The sequence below is a fragment of the Lutra lutra genome, chromosome 4 (assembly GCF_902655055.1).
Source record: "Lutra lutra chromosome 4, mLutLut1.2, whole genome shotgun sequence".
In the NCBI taxonomy this organism is placed as follows: Eukaryota; Metazoa; Chordata; class Mammalia; order Carnivora; family Mustelidae; genus Lutra; species Lutra lutra.
The window spans coordinates 175993555-176013495 of NC_062281.1; the positions used below are offsets into that span (position 1 = coordinate 175993555).

General features: G+C 42.3%; 2 pseudogenes; both read right to left on the reverse strand.

Moving 5' to 3' along the window:
* Positions 1-14208: 14208 nt before the first annotated feature.
* LOC125097415 (DNA helicase MCM8-like) lies at positions 14209-15601 on the reverse strand (annotated as a pseudogene).
* Positions 15423-16190, reverse strand: LOC125098195 (DNA helicase MCM8-like; annotated as a pseudogene).
* Positions 16191-19941: the final 3751 nt, after the last annotated feature.

A 19941-nucleotide genomic window follows, 5' to 3' on the forward strand; every position in this document is an offset into this window, starting at 1 on the left:
CTCCCTGGAGCCTTGTCTCCATCGTGACAAGATGATGGCTCCAACCAGTAGAATTCCCACGGCCTCAGATCTCCAGTAAGTGATGAGAATCCAACATTCCCTAATTTTATAAGGATGGGAACATTGCTTTGGGCATTTTTTTTTCCCTTTCACAAGTTTAAAATTTTTAAAAGTTCAACTTCATTTTACTATCTAACAGCAGCACTTTCCGAATTCCATTCCAAGATTTTTCCTGTTCATCCATATTCTAAACATAGTTTCATCATGTTTGTATAATTTAACTTTGTCATTTAACTACATGAGCCTTGGGAAGTTCTCACTTTAAATGCTGAAAGCACATAAACTCTAGGCAAGTGAGTATTAACCCATCAAAGAGTATAAGGGAGGGACGCCTGGGTGGCTCAGTGGGTTAAGCCGCTGCCTTCGGCTCAGGTCATGATCTCAGGGTCCTGGGATCGAGCCCCGCATTGGGCTCTCTGCTCAGCAGGGAGCCTGCTTCCTCCTCTCTCTCTGCCTGCTTGTGATCTCTGTCTGTCAAATAAATGAATAAAAAAATCTTTAAAAAAAAAAGTATAAAGGACAGAAATTCCACTTGTACATAGAAGAGATTGGCAGTCATTTTTCCCCAGCAGTTTTAAATTCATTTATGTTGGATTCTGAACAAAAAGTTAAAGATCAAAAAGAAGATGGGAGCTCATCTGTTGGAGTTCCAGGCACACCAGAGACCAGCACTGGCTCGTCCATTCTCCGTCCTGTGCTCATGCCACCCAGGGGTCAGTACAGTTTGGTTCGGTTGCAGGTGAAGAGACTGCAGCACTCTGTCCACACATCCCCAGTGACGTTAGGTTCCTATTTGAGTGTGTGCCTTTTATATGCCGAGCACTGGTCTTTAAGGCACTGGGAATGGTGTAGGAAAAGACAGAAGCCCCCGTCTTCTCATGGAACATACTTGTTGCTTATGGATTGGAATCACAGGGCTTGTCTCATGACGGTGTCCGTACTCAGTGCCCACTGTGGGCCAGATACTGGGCCAGTCGGCGGTCACTGGCAATTCACTGTAAGGCTCTCTCTTGCCAGCCCTTAGGAAAGGTGAAATGCAGTGCTTGTTCAAGGCTGTACCGTTTCTTCCAGATAACTCTGGGCCAGAAGACAGCAATAACATTTGAGGGTAAAACTGGATACTGCCTGCACCTCCCTGCCCCCTGTGGCCCAGGGGAAGAAAGACCTTGGGAAGCTGAAGAGGAAGGCCCTAAATTTGGTTCATTTGCCTACTACCGCATCTACTGTGAGCTACAGGTGCTTCTGTGTACATCAGTACCTAGTCCCTTTTTAAAAGGCAAAGACAAAAGCTGGGAGAGGTGAAGTGATTTTCCCAATGTACCATAGCTAGTGACAAAGCTAGATTAATTTTTTAATTTCTCTGGTTCTCTTCCCTGGTAAAATCTCATCACTTGATGATGTAATTATGGGAAGATATTTGAAGTCACAACAGCTAGGATTTGAACTCAGGTTCAAGTCACATGGGCTTTCCTCAAAACGATCTGTTTTCCTAGAACAACTTCTAAGTTGCTGCAGGACGATGGCGTTGGCCCACTGCTGTGAATAAATTGTAATTGCTCCATCATTTGATCAAGACTCAAAAGTCTTGCTGGGGGTGCCCATTTGTCCCAGCCCAGGTCATCATCCCACATTCTGCATACCAAGGAGTGAAGAGAAGGAGGGTGGCTCCATTTCAGCTTCTACGGTAGGAAATGTGCATTGATGTTCACAAAAAATGCACTCAACAGGCAATTTTCCCCAAAGTAGGAGGCAGCCAAAGAAATACAAACTCATCTATAACCTCTTTGGATGCTCAAATCCATATTCCCTCTTCCATACTTTATCTCCTTCTGTTGCCCCTCCCCTCCCAAAAAAGAGTGGAAGACAAAATGAGAACAAAAAGGGTAAGTAAGGATAGAAAACAGTAACAAATGTGGTAGATAATAAAATATCAACAATTCAGGGCTCCTGGGTGGCTTAGTAGGTTAAGCCTCTGCCTTCGGCTCAGGTCATGATCTCAGGGTCCTGGGATCGAGCCCCGCATTGGGCTCTCTGCTCAGCAGGGAGCCTGCTTCCTCTTCCTCTCTCTCTCTCTCTGCCTATTTGTGATCTCTGTCAAATAAATATTAAAAAAAAAAAAAAACTATAATTCATCACAGGTGAATTCTACCGAACTTCTTTTTTTTTTTAAGATTTTATTTGAGAAAGCGAGCAAGAGAACACAAGCAGGGGTAGCGGCAGATGGAGAAGCGGGCTCCCCACTGAGCAGGGAGCCCAGTGTGGGGCTCGGTCCCAGGACCCTGGGATCATGACCTGAGCTGAAGGCAGACACTTAACTGATTTGCATGACCCAGGCACCCTGGATTCTACCAAACATTTAAAGAGTTAATACCTATTTTTCTCAAACGATATTCCAAAAACTGCAAGAGGAAAGAAAACTTCTAAATTCATTTTTCAAGGCCAGTATCACCCTCATACCAAAACCAGATAAACACCAAAAAAGGGAACTGTAGGCCAATATCATGAATATTGATGCAAAAATCCTCAACAAAATACTAACAATCCAAAAATACATTTAAAAAAAAATCATGTATTTCACCATCAAGTGGGATTTATTTCCAGGATGCAACTCTGATATTTGCAAATCATTCGTGATTGTTCATCAATAAGAGAAAGGATAAAAACCAAATGATGATTTCAATAGACGCAGAAAAAGCATCTGACAAAGTACAACATCCATTCACAATAAAAAAAAAAAAAAAAAAAAAAACCTCTGCAAAGTAGGTCTGGAGGAAACACCTCAACATAATAAAGGCCCTATGTGAAAAATCAATAACAACAACAAAATCCTCCATAGCCAACATCATGCTCAATGTGGAAAAGCAGAGCTTTTTCCCCTAAGGTAAGGAACAAGACAAGAATGTCCACTCACTACTTTTATTCAACATAGTATTGGAAGCCCCAGCCACAGCAATTAGACAACATAAATAAAAGGCATCAAACTGGTAAGAAAATAGTAAAATTCCCACTACTCATAAATGACATACTATATAGAAAAGACCTTAAAGACTCCACCAAAAAACTCTTAAGAACTGATAAATGAATTTCGTAAAGTCACAGGATACAAAAATCGATGTACAGGAATCCGTCACATTCTTACACACTAACAAAGCAGCAGAAAGCGAAATAACACAGTCCCATTTACAGCATTTGTTGCACCAAATACAGTAAAATATTTAGTAATAAACCAAAGAGGCAAAAGACTTGTACCCTGAAAACTATAACACACTGATGAAAGAAACTGAAGATAATGGCAAAGAAATGGAAAACCCTTCCATGAACATGGGTTGGAAGAACAAATACTGCCAAGATGCCTATTATACCCAAGGCAGTCTACAGATTTAGTGCAATTCCTATCAGAATAACCAACAGCATTTCTCACAAACTAGAACAAACCATCCTAAAATTTGTATGGAACCACAAAAGTCCTCGATAGCCAAAGCAATCTCAAAAACAAAAAACAAAACGAGGTATCAGAATTCCAGATTTCATGTTCTATTACAAAGCAGAAGTAAGTAAAACAGTACGGTGCTGGCATAAAAATAAACACATTGATCAAGTGAAAACAGAATGAAAGCCCCTAAATAAACCCACAATTGTATGGTCAGTTAATCTCTGACAAAAGTGAAATGACTATACAATGGGAAAAGGAAAGGCTTTTCAACAAATGGTGTTGGACAGTTCAAGAGAAACTGAACCACTTTATTTCACTCTGCACAAAAATACACTCAAAATGGATTGAAGACCTAAATATGAGACCTGAAACCATAAATATCCTAGAAGAGAGCACAGGCAGTAATTGCTCTGACACCAGCCATATTTTCTAGATATGTCTCCTGAGGCAAGGGAAATAAAACCAAAATAAACTAATGGGACTACGTATAAAATAAAAAGTTTTCTGTTCAGCAAAGGAAATGATCAACAAAAGGCAATGAGAAGATATTTGCAAATGATGTATCTGATGAAGGATTAGTATCCAAAATATATTAAGAACTGCTCCAACTCAATACCCCCCAAACTCCAAATAATCCAATTTAAAAATGAGTAGAAGACATGAAAAGATGTTCAACATCACTCATCATCAGGGAAATGCAAATCAAAACTACAATGAGATATCACCTCACACCTGTCAGAAGAGCTAAAATCAAAAGCATAAGAAACAAGTGTTGGTGAGGATATGGAGAAAAAGAAACCCTTGTGCGTGGTTGGTGGGAATGCAAACTGGTGCAGCCACTCTGGAGAATAGTATGGAGGTTTCTCAGAAAAGTAAAAATAGACCTACACTATGAGCCAGTAATTGCAATACTGGATATTTATCCAAAAAAATACAAAACACTAATTCCAAGGGATACATGCACCTCTATGTTTATTGCAGCATTATTTACAATAGCCAAACTATGGCAGCAACCCAAATATCCATCTATAGATGAAGGGATAAAGATGTGTACACACACATACACACACAAAGGAATATTCTTCAGCCAATAAAGAATGAAATCTTGCCATGTGCAACAACATGGATAGAGCTAGAGAGTATAATGTTAAGCAAAATAAATCAGAGAAATACCATCTGATCTCACTCATAGGCAGAATTTAAGAAACAAAACAAATGAAAAAAGACAAACCAAGAAACAGACTCTATATACTACAGAGTCTCAACTATAGAGAACTGATGTTTTACCAGAGGTGTGGGGGGAGGGGGTAGAGTGGGGGATTCAAGGATACATTTATCATGAAGAAAAATGAATGATTTTTTTAAACTCCCCCCCACAATAAAAAAATAATCACACCAAATATCAATGATTAAATAAAAAACAAGGACTGTTCGAGTGGATTAAAAAACAAGACCCAGCTATATGTTGTATTCAAGAAATCCATTTTAAATATAGAGAAACATTTAAAGTAAAAGGATGAGAGCACCTGGGTGGCTCAGTCAGTTAAACAGCTGATTCTGGATTTCAGCTCAGGTCACTATCTTGGGGTCCTGGGATCAAGACCCACACTGGGCTCTATGCTTGGTGGGGAGTCTGCTTCTCTTCCTCTCCCTCTGCCCCTCTCCCTGCTCATGTGTCTGCCCTTTCTCTCTCTCCCTAAGATAAATAAATCTTGAAAAAAGAAAAGGCTAGAGAAATAAACATCACAGTAATACAAATCAAAAGAAAGCTTAAATAGCTATATTAATTTCAAACAAAGCAGACTTCAGAACAAGGAAAATTACCAGGGGTAAAGAGGGACGTTATATAATGATAAAGAGATCACTTCTCTAAGAAGATATAAAAGTCCTTCATGTATATGCCCTAACAAAGTATCAAATACATGGGGTAAAAACTCATAGAACTGCAAGGAGAAAAAGACAAGTCCACTATCACAGTTGAAGACTTTAACATCCCTCTCAGTAAGTGATAGACCCAGCAGGCAGCAAGTCAGTAGGGACACAGTTGAACTGAACAGTGTCATCAGTGAACTAAATCTGACATCTATAAAATATTTCATCTAACAGCAGAATACACATATTTCTCAAACCTACATGGAACATTCATGAAAACAGATTCTGGGACATGAAAAAAACCTTAACAAATTCAAAAGAAGAAAATCATGTTATGTATGCTCTCAGACCACAATGAAACTAAACTAGAAATCAGCAACAGAAAGATAGCTGGAAAATCCGCGTCCCCCCAAATACTTGGAGATTAAACAACAAGCTTCTAAATAACATGAGTCAAAGAAGTCTCAAGAGAAATATTTTGACATAAATGCATTTGGCAAAGTACAGCATCCCTTCCTGATCAAAACCCTTCAAAGCGTAGGGATAGAGGGCACATCATTCTCAATGGAGAAAAACTGAAAGCTTTTCCGCTAAGGTCAGGAACACAGCAGGGATGTCCATTATCACCACTGCTATTCAACATAGTACTAAAAGTCCTAGCCTCAGCAATCAGACAACAAAAGGAAATTAAAGGCATCCAAATCGGCAAAGAAGAAGTCAAACTATCACTCTTCGCAGATGATATGATACTATATGTGGAAAACCCAAAAGACTCCACTCCAAAACTGCTAGAACTTGTACAGGAATTCAGTAAAGTGTCAGGATATAAAATCAATGCACAGAAATCAGTTGCATTTCTCTACGCCAACAACAAGACAGAAGAAAGAGAAATTAAGGAGTCCATTCTATTTTGACATAAATGAAAATGCAATTTAAAATTTGTGAGATGCAACAAAAGCAGTCCTTAGAGGAACATTTATAGCATTAAATGCACCTATTAGAGAAGAAAGGGGTGACTAGCTGGCTCAGTTGGTGGAGCATACAACTCTTGGTCTCAGGGTTACAGGTTCAAGCCCCATATTGGGTGTGGACCTACTGGAAAAAAGAAAAAGAAAAGATCTAAAATCAGTAATCTATGCTTCTGCCTTAGGAAACTAGAAAAAGAACAAAGTAAGAAGACAAGAAATAATGAAAATTAGAGCAGAAATCAATGAAAATGAAAACAGGAAATAAGTAGAGGGGAAAAAATCAATGAAATCAAAGAATGATTGATTGATTGGTTTTTCAAGATTTTACTTATTTATTTGACAAGAGCAAGTGAAAGTGCAAGCAGTGGGAGCAGGAGAGGGAGAAGCAGACTCACCGCTAAGTAGGAAACCCATAGCAGGGCTCAATTCCAGGACCCCAGGATCATGATCTGAGCTGAAGGCAGATGCTTCACCAACTGAGCCACCCAGACACCCCAGAATTATTTTTTTTTAATGAAGAACTTCTAGCAAGACTAACCAATAAAAAAAAAGACACAAATTATTAATACCAGAAATGAAAGAGGCCATCACTACTAATCTACATCTACTGCTAATCTACTACTACATCACTACATCTACTACTAATCTACTATTACATCACTACTACTAATCTACTACTACATCACTACTACATCACTACTAGGCCATCACTACATTCTGTGGACATAAAAGGGATAATAAAAGAATATTATGAACAACTGTCTCCAGACAAATCTGATAATCTAGAAACAAAATCTACCAAAACTAACATAGAAATAATCTGAATAGGCCTATATCTATTAAAGAAACTGAATCAATAATTAATAAACTTCCAAAACAGAGAGCCCCAGGCCCAGATGGTGCACTAGAGGATTCTATCAAACATTTAAGAAAGCATACCAATTCTCAATCTCTTCTAAAAAATAGATGCTGAGGAAATACATCCTAATTCATTTTATGAGACCAGCATTATCCCAATACCAAAACCAGACAAAAACATCACAAGAAAGGAAAACTACAGACCAATATTCATGAACATAGATACAAAAATCCTCAACAAAATAGTAGCAGATAGAATCCAATGTTGTGGTAGAAGAATTACATACCACAACCAGCTATTCCATGTATGTAAGACTAATTCAAAATTCAATTAAAACAATCCATTACATGACAGGCTCAAGAAGAAAAATGACACGAGCATACCAATAGGTGCAGAAAAAGCATTTAAAGAAATCTAATATTCATGACAAAAACTCACAGCAAACTAGGAATAGAAGAGTACCTCTTCAACTTGGTAAATCTACAAAAGACCTCCAGTTGACATCATGGTTAATGAAAAACTAGATCCTTTCCCCCTAGGATCATCAACAAGGCAAAGATATCCCCTCTCACCACTCCTAGTTAACATCATACTGAAAGTCCTAAGGAATGCAGTAAGACAAGAAAAGGAAATAAAAGATACAGATGAGAAGGAAGAAATAAAACTTTTTCACAAATGATATGATCATCTTTGTAGAAAATCCTAAAGAATTGACAGAAAAACTCCTAAAGCAAGTTGTTTTCAGGGTACAAGATTACTATGCAAAAGTCAATGATAGGGGCACCCGCGTGGCTGAGTCAGTTAACTGTCTGCCTTCAGCTCAGGTCATAATCTCAGGGTCCTGGGATCAAGCCCCATATCAGGCTCTGTGCCCACCAGGGAGTCTGCTTCTCCCTTTCCCTCTGGCCCTCACCCTGCTTATGCTCTCTCTCTCTAACAAAATCTAAAAAAAAAAAAAAAAAATCAACAAAGCAAAAAGTAAATTGCAGGGGAGCCTGGGTGGCACAGTTGTTCAAAGCAACCAACTCTTGGTTTCATCCAGGCCCAGATCTCAGGGTTGTGAGATCCAGGCCTGCGATGGTCTCCACACTCAGCAGAGTCTGCTTAGGACTCTCTCCCTCTGCCTCTCCCCCCGCCAATAAATAAATACATCTTTTTTTAAGTCAATTGCAATGAACAACTTGAAATTAAAATACCATTTAGATTAGCACACACCCTCCCAAAATGGAATACTTATGTATAGATCTAACAGAATATGTACAAGATCTCTGGTGGAAGAAACCAAAGATCTAAATAAATGGAGAGACATTCCATGTTCATGGATAGAAAGACTCAATATTGTTAAAATGTCAGCTCTTTTCAAGTGAGCCACAGATTCAGTGCAAACAAATCAAAATCCCAGCAAGTTATTTTGTGCATATCAACACACTGATTTTAAAATTTATACAGACAGGGGGTTGCGGGGGCGGGGGGGACAAGAATAGCCAACACAGTATTGAGGGAGAAGGACAAAGTCAGAGGACTGAGCCTACCTAACTTCAAGTCTGACTATAAGCTTCCATAATCACTACAGAGTTGTACTGGCTAAAAAACAAAACAAAACAAAAGACAAACAAACAAACAAAAAAAAAAAAACAGATAAAACTAATCAATGGAACAGAATAGAGAGCCTAGAAATAGACCCATACAAATAGAGTCAAGTGGTATTTGACAAAGGAGCAAAGGCAATTTAATACAGAAAGGACAGCCTTTTCAACAGATGGTGCAGATGGGCATCTACATGGACAAAAATGAATCTAGATATACATCTTTACACCTTTCACAAAAAACTAGCTCAAAATGGATTACAGACCTAAACATAAAACACAAAGCAGCTATAAGCTAGGAAAAAATCTAGGTGACCTTGCATTTGGCAATGACTTTTTGTTTTATTCTTATTTAAGTAATCTCTGTACCCAACGTGGGGCTCAAACTCACCACCCCAAGATCAGAGTCGCATGCTCTTCTGACTAAGTCAGCCAGCTGCCTCTTGACAATGACATTTTAGAGAGAACACTAATAGCACAATCCATGAAAAAAAATTGGCAAGCTGGACTTTATTAAAATTGAAAACTTCTGCTCTGTAAAAGGCACTGCTGAAAGAGTGAAAAGACAAGTGACAAATCAGAATTAAATATTTGCAAAATACACATGGATCCAACACAAGACTTGTATCCAAAACACACAACTCTTAAAACAGTAAGAAAACAAACACCCAATTAAAAATTAAGGAAAAGATCTGAACAGACACCTCAGCAAAGAAGGCCTACAGATGGCCAAGAAGCAAATGAAAGGATGCTCCACCTCATATGTCATCAGGGAAACACTGCAAAGTAAAACCATGAAGAGATACCACAACGTGACACCATATTGGAATGGCCATGATCCAAAACGCTGACAACACCAGATGCTGACATGACGTGGAACAATGGGAACTCATTGCTGGAGGGAATGCAAAGTGGTACGGCCACTCCGACCATCTCACCAAGCTAACTGTACCCTTACCAGCCAGCAGGCATGCTCCCTGGTATTTACCCAGATGAGCTGAAAATGCACGTCCCCATAAAGACCTGCACGTGAATGTTAATAGCAGCTCTATTGGTAACTGTGAAAACTAGAAGCCGTTGGGTGCCCGGCTGGCTCCATCTGTAGAGCATGCGATGCTTGATCTCAGGGTTGTGAGTTCGAGCCCCATGTGGGGTGTGAAGCCTACTTTATTTATTTATTTATTTATTTATTTATTTGGAGCATACTTTTAAAAAAACAAACAAACCTGGAAGCAATCATGATATCCTCCCCTAGGTGGAAGAACAGATAAACTGTGGGGCAACCAGACAATGGAAGGGCACTCAGTGATAAGAAGGGAGCCATGAAGCCACTACAAGACCCAGAGCAGCCTCCAATGTTACCACGAAGCAAAAGAAGCTGATTGGAAAGTCATATACAGTGATCCCAACTATAGGACATTCTGGAAAAGGCAAAACTATGGACACAGTGGAAAGGCCAGTGGTTGCCAGGAGTTTGGGAAAAGGGAGGGAGGAAATCCATGGGGGCACAGGAGGGGTTTTAGGGCAGTGAGACTCTGGTGCAGGAGACCACACTGGGGCTTGTGTGATGGCAAGCATTTATCAAAGCCCATCGGACGCCCAGCACCGTGAGCCCTCCCATGACACCCGGGTGTCGGTGAACAGCACTGCGTCAGGACGGGGTCTGCAGCCGGCACACACGTGCACATGCCCCTTCCTCATATTCCACAGCCACAACCCTTCCTCACATTCCATGGACCAGCCTGGGCCTAACTCCTGCCAACTGCCAGGATTCATGTGGCCCAGAAGTTAAGAGTGAGTTTTACATTTCCGAATGGTTGAAGAAAAGAAAATATTTCATGACACAGGGAAGTTACACAAATATGAGCTACACTGCCCACCCTCGGTGCCCAGTCATGTTCGTTTGTGAAACACTAAGTAGCTCTCAAACTCTAAAATATTTACCGTGTGGCTCATTTTGGTGTGGCGCGAGGGAGCTGAATATTTATACTTCTGCGTGTCTCCTCACAGAAAGTTTGCTGGCTCCCATACAAAATGGTAAATCTAACCACAGCCTACATATGATAATGAAGAAAAAGGGAAAGAAAACCATTAAAAATATATAAACGGAAGGGTGCCTGGGTGGCTCAGTCAGCTGGGCGGCCAGCTCCTGATTTCAGCTCAGGTCATGATCTCGGGGTCCTGGGATCGAGCCCCGTGTTGGGTTTCCTGCTCAGCAGGGAGTCCCCTTGAGGATTCTCTCTCTCTCTGCCCCTCCCTCCTCAAAAAAATCTTTACATATATTTACATATATATATGGATATATGCTGTCTCTAAAAAGTAAAACCAGGCATAAATATATAGGTATGGTCCTATGTTACTGTAACCAGTCAGAAGGCCTTGGGCGACCTTATTCTTCCCTCCTTCACGGGTGAATTTTAATGACATAAATAATACCTCAGTGAAGCTGATACTTTTTATTTTTTTTAAGATTTTATTTATTTATTTGACAGACAGAGATCACAAGTAGGCAGAGAGGCAGGCAGAGAGAGAGGGGGAAGCAGGCTTCCCGCTGAGCAGAGAGCCCGATGTGGGGCTCGATCCCAGGACCCCGAGATCATGACCTGAGCCAAAGGCAGAGGCTTAACCCACTGAGGAGCCCCTAGCCCCACTGTCTTTTGATCATTCCTCACTCAGGAGGGCACCGGGACAACGACCACTCTAGCTCCTTCCTGCTGACATGGGGTTAGATCAGGCTTAGACGAATGGAAACTTTATGTATTTAGCAATATTCTTTGACTTCTTGGGACCAGTTCTCCAAAATAGTAGTTTCAGGTCCCTCAGTGGCTCGCTAGTCAGAGCAGGATTCCTCTGATGTTCTCCTTCACAGGGTGCCAGGAACCTGAGGAATCTTGTGGAACCAGCTCAATGTGGTTCTGAACCCACCACTTAATTCTCTTCCGTTGCCCCGGAGAGTGGCTCATCAACAGCACCACGAAGAGGTCCTGTCCCGTGAGGGTGGAGTTGGTCCTCCACGAGCCAGGTCTTACGGTCTTCGTGACACCACGTCTCCAGCGTTCAGGCAGGGATAAGGGCACATCGGTGGCGTTCATCAACCTGCCTGAAATAAACTTTGAGTATTTCCCCGAGACTGAAGGTACCTGAGAATATCCAGTTCCCTAACATGAGCCCCATCGGGAATGCCTAAGTCACAAAAAGTGTATAGAAAACGTCTTCCATAGAATGGTTCAGAGGGGCTGAAACACGCCTACTTCTAGAGGCCACTCTTACCCAAAGCAGGGCAACCAGCAAAGCTTTTTCCCAAGTCCGCTTCATGGCACACTTTTTGCCAGAGTTCTTTTAAATAGATGGTTCATTTTTCCAGGAAACATGTAATTTCCAGGGAATGCTCAAGGCACTGGACACGTAGTGTGACTTTCGGCACAAACGCCACTCCCTTGTCACTCTGAATTGTTAGCGGCAATCCAAACGTAGGAATTATTTTAAAGTGTTTCAACAACTCCTGAGGCCTTCTCAGAATACACGGAAAAGCTTCCACCCAGCTTACACAGGAATCTACAGGAACTAGCAAATATCAAAAATGACCAGTTGGTTTTGGCACCACAGTAAAATCTACCTGCCAGGCTGTCCAGGTTCAGTGCCTCTAAGTTGTTCTAGAGGCCTGACTTGGAGCATCTTCCGATGGAGTGGGGCAGGCAGTAGCAACTGGATAGATCTCCCCAGTTTGCAACTTGAAGGTCTCCAGCGATCTTTCTGAGTGGCCCATAGAGCAACGGGCATGTGAATTCCTCTCTTCTCAAGGTCCCCAAAGTATCCTGAGGTTCCTGCACCTGCCAGGGAATAACCTTCCTAACTCACCTGGTAAGGCTGCTGGGAACCCTGTAAACCAGGGACCAGGCCAGTTTTCCCAAAGGGCTCATTGGTTCCATAAAATCAACCTTAGTTCCTTGAAGCTGTCTGGTCACATCTGAGTCTGTGCATGTGTCTCTCTCAAATATGACATTCCAGTCAAAGGCTTGGTCATAAGAGGTTTCTAATTGTGTCGTCGTCATCGTCGTCATCGTCTTCTTCTTCTTCTTCTCTTCTTCTTCTTCTTCTTCTTTTTTAGTTCTGCTTTAGTTTTTTGTTGTTGTTGTTGTTGTTTTAGTTCTGCTTTAATACAGTAAGATTTGAAAATACACAGATATCCAGGGGAAAAGGCAAAACGGTATGAAGCACTGAGAGCACAACTGTGCTTTAATTTGGGTCTGCAGTTTCCAATTGTAACAAGAAACACACTTCTGAACAACGTCCACCAGCTCTACAAACACATCCAGTGGTAACATTAGAGCAATTCGTGCTTTACCTGGACTTGCCGAACACCTACTCCATAAATTCACCACGTGTTTCATCTGGGTTTTTCATAATAAAAGAGACATACCTATAATTCACAATCACAGTCAGTTCTGAAGACTTAGATATGAAATTTTGCCTGCCAGTCTACTTCTCAAAATAAATTTTAAAAAAGTCTAGGGGCGCGTGGGTGGCTCAGTCGGTTAAGCGTCTGCCTTCTGCTCAGGTCATGATCCTGGGGTCCTGGGATGGAGCTCCACGTCGAACTCTCTGCCCAGCAGGGACCCTGGTTCTCCCTCTCCCTCTGCCTGCCTATCCCCCTTCTTGTGTTCTCTCTCTGTCAAATAAATAAAGTATTTTTTAAAAAGCAGTATGAATGATTCTTTAAAGCAATTTTATAGACATGGGCAGTCTAGTTAATTTCATAGTGATATTGGCTGATGATGATACAAAGGAAATATAGGTATTTTCCCAGACAATAGGATAGATAAAGGAAGCTTTAAGAATTCATGAGGGGAGGGACGCCTGGGTGGCTCAGTTGGTTGGACGACTGCCTTCGGCTCAGGTCATGATCCTGGAGTCCTAGGATCGAGTCCCGCATTGGGCTCCCAGCTCCATGGGGAGTCTGCTTCTCCCTCTCACCTTCTCCTCGCTTATGCTCTCTCTCACTGTCTCTCTCTCAAATAAATAAATAAAAATCTAAAAAAAAAAAAAAATTCATGAGGGGAAAAAAAAAGGTGATAAACCTAAACTTCTTTTTCAGATGTTCTAAAATTTCTATAAAACTTTTTGTTCTAAAATTATTCATTTAACTATGGTACATAAAATATACTGAATGCATTGCCTGATATCAAGATGGGAAACCCTCTCTTTTATATAATAAGATCCCCCACCCCGTCCATCTTGGCCCAAGTCCTGGTTGTCTGATGGCAGATTTCCCCAGAGAGGCCTAAAGTTGTCATGAAAATCACTGTTTTCATCTACTGCTTGGTATTCCCGTTCAATTTCAGTGAAGAAGCCACTTCCAGATCCTGATCCAGAAATAGTCCTCAGAAAGGGAAAGACATCATTCAAGTTCTGGGGTCTTGTCATTGAAGCAGGGTCAGTCCCTGGAGGAAGACTTCTGTTGGGTTCACCCACCGGGAAGTAGGTTGAACGTTGGTCCCTTCTCCTCTGTGCAGTTTGCAGAGTTCCGTCAGGCCTGCAGCAAACCTACCGGTACCTGGCCCTCTGCACGGGATAACCGTAAACTGAAGAATCCAAAGCCAGGCAGAAGGCAAGAGCCATGAGCAGCCCCACGGTGACCAGCTCACTTCAGTTCACAAATAGGAAATGTGGCAGTGTGCAGTCCGTCCCTCATAGAAGACGTTCCCAAACCTCAGACCCTGCCCAGAACCCATGTCACAATTTCCTCTCCCCAGCTCCTGTCCCTGTCTATGCCCCCCGACCCGAACTGCTGTCCTTCCAACTGTGCCTTGTCAGAAGGAGACCAGAAGAGAATATGAGAACACTCACTGAGAGTTTCTGGGTCTTGGAAGGCTGGAGTAGGGATGAAAGTTAAATGTCTTCTATATGTTTACAAAGGAGTATTTTACCAAATTTCTCAAAGTCATAGATAGCTTAAGAGAAAAACATGTTAAGTCTGGAAGAGCAAACATCAGAGAACCAGCCACGTTTCAAACAAAAGTCATTTAACAAAATTTATAATCAACACCTTTCCTATTACTACTTTCAAGATACCATCTTCCAGAAGTTTGGGGGTTATTTTTTCCATATTCTTTAATAATTCCAGGAGGTACCCAGGTAGTCCTGCATAGCTTACCAGTTTGAAGGTGGTAAGACTCTGGGCCTTTTTTTGCAAGAAGTAACCTTGGTCATTTAGTGATCTAATATGATTTTCAAAATCAGCGTCCTGAAATGTTTATTGCTCTTTGGCAATCTGTGGAAGTTGATGACATTGAAATCCTCAGTATCTTTGTTTGGTTGGTTCCCCTCTGTGTTCTGACCTTGCTTGGGCCTCTGTTGGATGAATCAGAGATCCCAGGTGCCTAGTAGTGACTGGTGAGCCTTTTAACCATTGGCTCTGTTTCTAGAGTTCAAGGTAAAAGTCTTGAGGAATCGGAGCAGCTTCCGTGGATGGCTTTGGCTGGGACGTACTGCCAAGCAAAACCAGTGTCCTTTCACAATCGCTGGTGGGGACTGGATCCTGGGTTTCTCCAGGAACCACCTTTCATCTTTCTCATAATGTTTTATCAGAAACCACTTCAAGTCCAGAAGTATTTGAATCTTGATGATTCATACCGAGTTGCCATGGTTCTCTACTTTCCAGGTCTTCACGCAATCACACGTGCAGACAGTAAGGGGTCATGGTTCTCATTTGGAGTGTACCAGCCTGAAGACCAAGTCAAATCTGGACAGCAACGTGCTCCCCGTTTCTAAATTCTCAGAAGGCACTGGTCTTTAATTTTTGAGCAAACTCTGTACCCACCATGGGGCTCTAACTCACAACCCCGACATCAAGGGTGCATGCTCTCCCGACAGAGTCCGCCAGGTGCCCCAAAGCTTGTCTTTATTGTCGTGTCCTGCAACCGGACTTGGAGCAGCAATCCCGGAAGTCCCTGCAGGGAGGATACACAACCACCCCAGCCTCGTCGCTTTGCTGCTGCCTTACTTCTAACAAGACTTCGTGTTGATTGTCCCATCTTCTCAGGTTCACCTATTCCACAAATACTTTGATCACCAAGTAGAAGGGCACCAGCTTCCAAAGCAAAATCTCCAGAGGAACTAGGAACTGAAAGAGTTACCCATCAACCACAAACACACGCCTCCTAGAGCAAGGCTGCACACCGCTGGAGGGTCGGGCTCCTTCCCACGCCTGCATCTCCAACTGCAAGGACACAGGGGTCTCCTCCAATCCGAATTCTGTTTTTGTCATCTGCCTATGTTTGGCTTCTCCCAAAGAGTGCCACGGCCAGACCTGCTTTAACAAGTCCATGAAGAGAGGCGCCTGGCAGACTCAGTCAGAAGAGCGTGTGGCTGTTGACCTTGGGGTTGTGAGTTCGAGCCCCACTCTGGGTGTAGAGATTATTTAAATGAATAAAACTTTAAAAAAAAGTTCATGAGCAAAAATTACAGGGCAAAGCAGGTTGACAATGAGTTTTAAACAGTTTTCAGCTTTAATCTCTTGGAGGGCATAAAGGTCTTTAGGTAAGACCCCATCAACGCTCCATGCTTATATCCATCCTCAGAAGCCTTTGTTTTCTGGCTTTTACTCTTGCTAACATAATCTCCTCCAATGTGCTAAAGGAACATGCATTTGTCATTATTTCCCGAACCTTATTTGGCATTTGAGACTTCGACAACTCGCCTTCCTCAATTCATCCAGTCCCCATGCTACCAAATCTTATGCTGTTTGAATGCAGTCTTCCCATTAGTTCCAGAAATCATCAGAGCTCTGTATTTATCCCAGTCCTCTCCATGAATCATCTTAAAAGGGAAACACATTTGCAAGAGTGTCTGAGTAAAACAACAGCTGCAAATGACAAAAAAAAACCCTCAAAACTGGCTGTGGTTAAAGATCTGGTTAGAGTTCATTACAATGCAATCAACAAGGAAATTTGGTTACTTTTGTGACACATAACACTTTTTTTAAAGTTTTTTATTGTTTGTTTTGACAGAGAGAGACACAGCGTGAGAGGGAACACAAGCACAGGGAAGCAGGAGAGGGAGAAGCAGACTCCCCGCTGAGCAGGGAGCCCGACGCCAGGCTCGAACCCAGAACCCCGGGATCATGACCTGAGCCAAAGGCTGACACTTAACGACTGAGCCACCCGGGCACCCCAACACATAACACTTTAAAATCAGAATTACAGATGATGACTTTATAACAGGGCATATCAAAACCTGAGGAATTCTGGAACAGTTACAACATCCACCCACGCAATATTCTATCAGAAGGTTTATTACCGCCTATTTCAATGCTTTCCATGGAGGTGGACACACTATATAAGCCCAATTAGTAAGCAAACAAAGCATAACACTTCATTTACAAGTTGAATTTTGGGAAGTTTGTCAGAAATATCAGGACATTTTAAAGCACATGACTAAATCGGATTATAGATCATTACAAAATACTTAATGATCCATTTTGCTAAAGTGGCAGTAAGGGATTCTAAAGGCAAATACAAGGGTTATATGGTTGTTAGTATTCTTAGCTCTTTTAATATTGAGAAGATTCAACTTTAAGTAATCAAAGACCTAATAAGGGCAAAACATGGAAACTTTGTTTTTCTAGGAAGATGACATTACAGATAAAGAAAAACCTTTGTTCACAATGTCTTATTAAGAGTAGATCAATAATTATAAAAACCAATTTTTAAAAGATTTTATTTTTAAGTAATCTCTATACCCAATGTGGGGCTTGAACTCACAACCCCAAGATCAAGAGTCTCATGCTCCACTGACTGAGCCAGCCAGGTGCCCCCGAATATCATTTTAACAGAGAGGAAAAAACAAATTCCAATCTTATATCAGTGTGCTTCTGATGGCAAAGCTCATTCATTCCAAAGAGATGAATTTTGTTTATTTGGGTTTGGGGGAGGGGAGCAGTGGGAGAGGGAGAGAGAGAATCCCAAGCAGGCTCCATGCTCAGTGCAGAGCCCAGCAGAGCCCAGCATGGGGCTCATCTTACCACCCTGACATCACAATGAGCCAAAATCAAGGTCAGACGCTCAAGCGACTGAGCCACCCAAACACCCCTATTTGTTTAGGGGTTTTGTTTTGTTTTGTGCGCGCGAGAGAGCACGAGCAGGGAGGAAGAGCAGAGGGATAAGAAGAAGCAGGCTTCCCACTGTACAGGGAGCCTGATGTGGGACTTGATCCCAGGACTCCTGGATCATGACCTGAGCCAGAGGCAGATGCTTAACCGACTGAGCCACCCAGGTGCCCAGTTTTAAAGTAAACTCTAATTAAAAGTGGTGTTTGAACTCATGACCCTGAGATCAACAGTTGCTGCTCCACCAACCGAGCCAGCCAGGCACCCCAATAATAAGATGAATTTTTTAAAAAAATTATGCAGTCCCTCCTTTTCTCCTCCCTGTCATCTCCCATGTGGATATATACTTATTTTCTTAAGATCTGTTTATTTATTTTTAAGATTTTATTTATTTGCCAGAGAGTGTGCTTACAAGCAGGGGGAGCAGCAGGCGGAAGGAGAAGCAGGGTCCCTGCTGAGCATGGAGCCCAATGTGGGACTCGATCCTAGGACTCTACGATCATGACCTGAGCCGAAGGCAGACGCTTAACCGACTGAGCCACCCAGGCTCAGAGAGACTCTTCAGGAGACCCTGCACTGAGTGCAAAGTTCGACTTAGAGTTCAGTCCCAGGACCCCGAGATCATGACCCAAGCCAAAACCAAGAGTTGGGCACTTCATCAACTGTGCTACCCAGGCAGCCGCATATATACTTCCTGAGACAAGAACATGCAGGGCGTTGCAAGGATCTGAGTTCGTGCGGGTACTGGAATGTCCTGACCAGAATCCCCACCAGGAATGAAGGGCTCTCCGCTGTGGAGAAGCTGCCAGCCGTCCTCAGCAGCCGGATGCCACCACCGACTGCCTTGACTGAAGACAGCTGCCTTGTCAAGGTCATGCCCTCTTCCCAGGTGGTCACATCCAGTGACTATTCAATAGGAGGGTATAAAAAGTCCAGTCCTTTGCCCCAACTTACGATGGTTCTGAAGGGTAATCTAAGTTTTGGAACCCCAGAGAATCAGCGAAGGCTTCTGTGGGTGTCCGGGATACGGCTCCTTGTCTGCCTGGGCCAGCTCTTCCTCACCTTTGCTTCCCCGGGGAACCCATCCCTCCTTAACAAGCTTTCCACCCCGATCTCCGATCTCCATAATCGTTCTCAGTCCCAAGCACAACACATTCCCTTCCAAAGACGCTTTCTCACAAACCTTCTACAACTAGGCTTTTTACATTCAGATTTCGTCCTACGTTTTCCCTCTTTAAATAACCGATCTCACTTTCTTTGCATCGAATTGTTTCTCTTATTTCCAGTAGTCATGATTACATTTATTCTTAGTTCTTAAAAACCTTAGTTTCTCCAGAAAAGTAGTCACGGTGAGCTGTGGTGCTCATTTTTCTGTGACTAGGAGCCAAACAGATAAACCTATGCTTAGTAATGGTTTACATCTGTTTCTTCTCCACAATTACCTGTAGATTCCCCATAAAACTATGAGACACTAGACAAAGTCGTACCGCTTTTTTTCCCCCTTTCCCAACAAATTTTGCTGCAGAGATGACCTGAACCTGCAGACTCACAGTAAACACAGCTTCCCAGATCACGGGAACTGGAGTTTTGTTTTGTTTTGTTTTTTTAATTTGACAGACAGATCACAAGTAGGCAGAGAGGCAGGCAGAGAGAGACAGGAGGAGGAGGTAGGCTCCTTGCTGAGCAGGGAGCCCGATGCGGGACTCGATCCCAGGACCCTGAGATCATGACCTGAGCCGAAGGCAGAGGCTTTAACCACTGAGCCACCCAGGCGCCCCAGGAACTGGGGTTTTAGAATGCACAATTCTTATAGGTACTTGTCTTTAAACCAACTAACTATCAGAGCTCTTCCACAAATTAATTTTAGCAGCCCCATCCAGAGGTAGAGAAGATAGCTCACATTTACAACGTACGTGGACACACGAATATGGAAGCAAGATGCAAACATAATCTTAAAGCCCCAAATTTCCGAACGCATTATACTTCACAGATTCTTTCATTGGTCATTTTTCTTCAGAGTCTAATGAATTATTGTGGCCAAGCACGGCAGCAAAAAG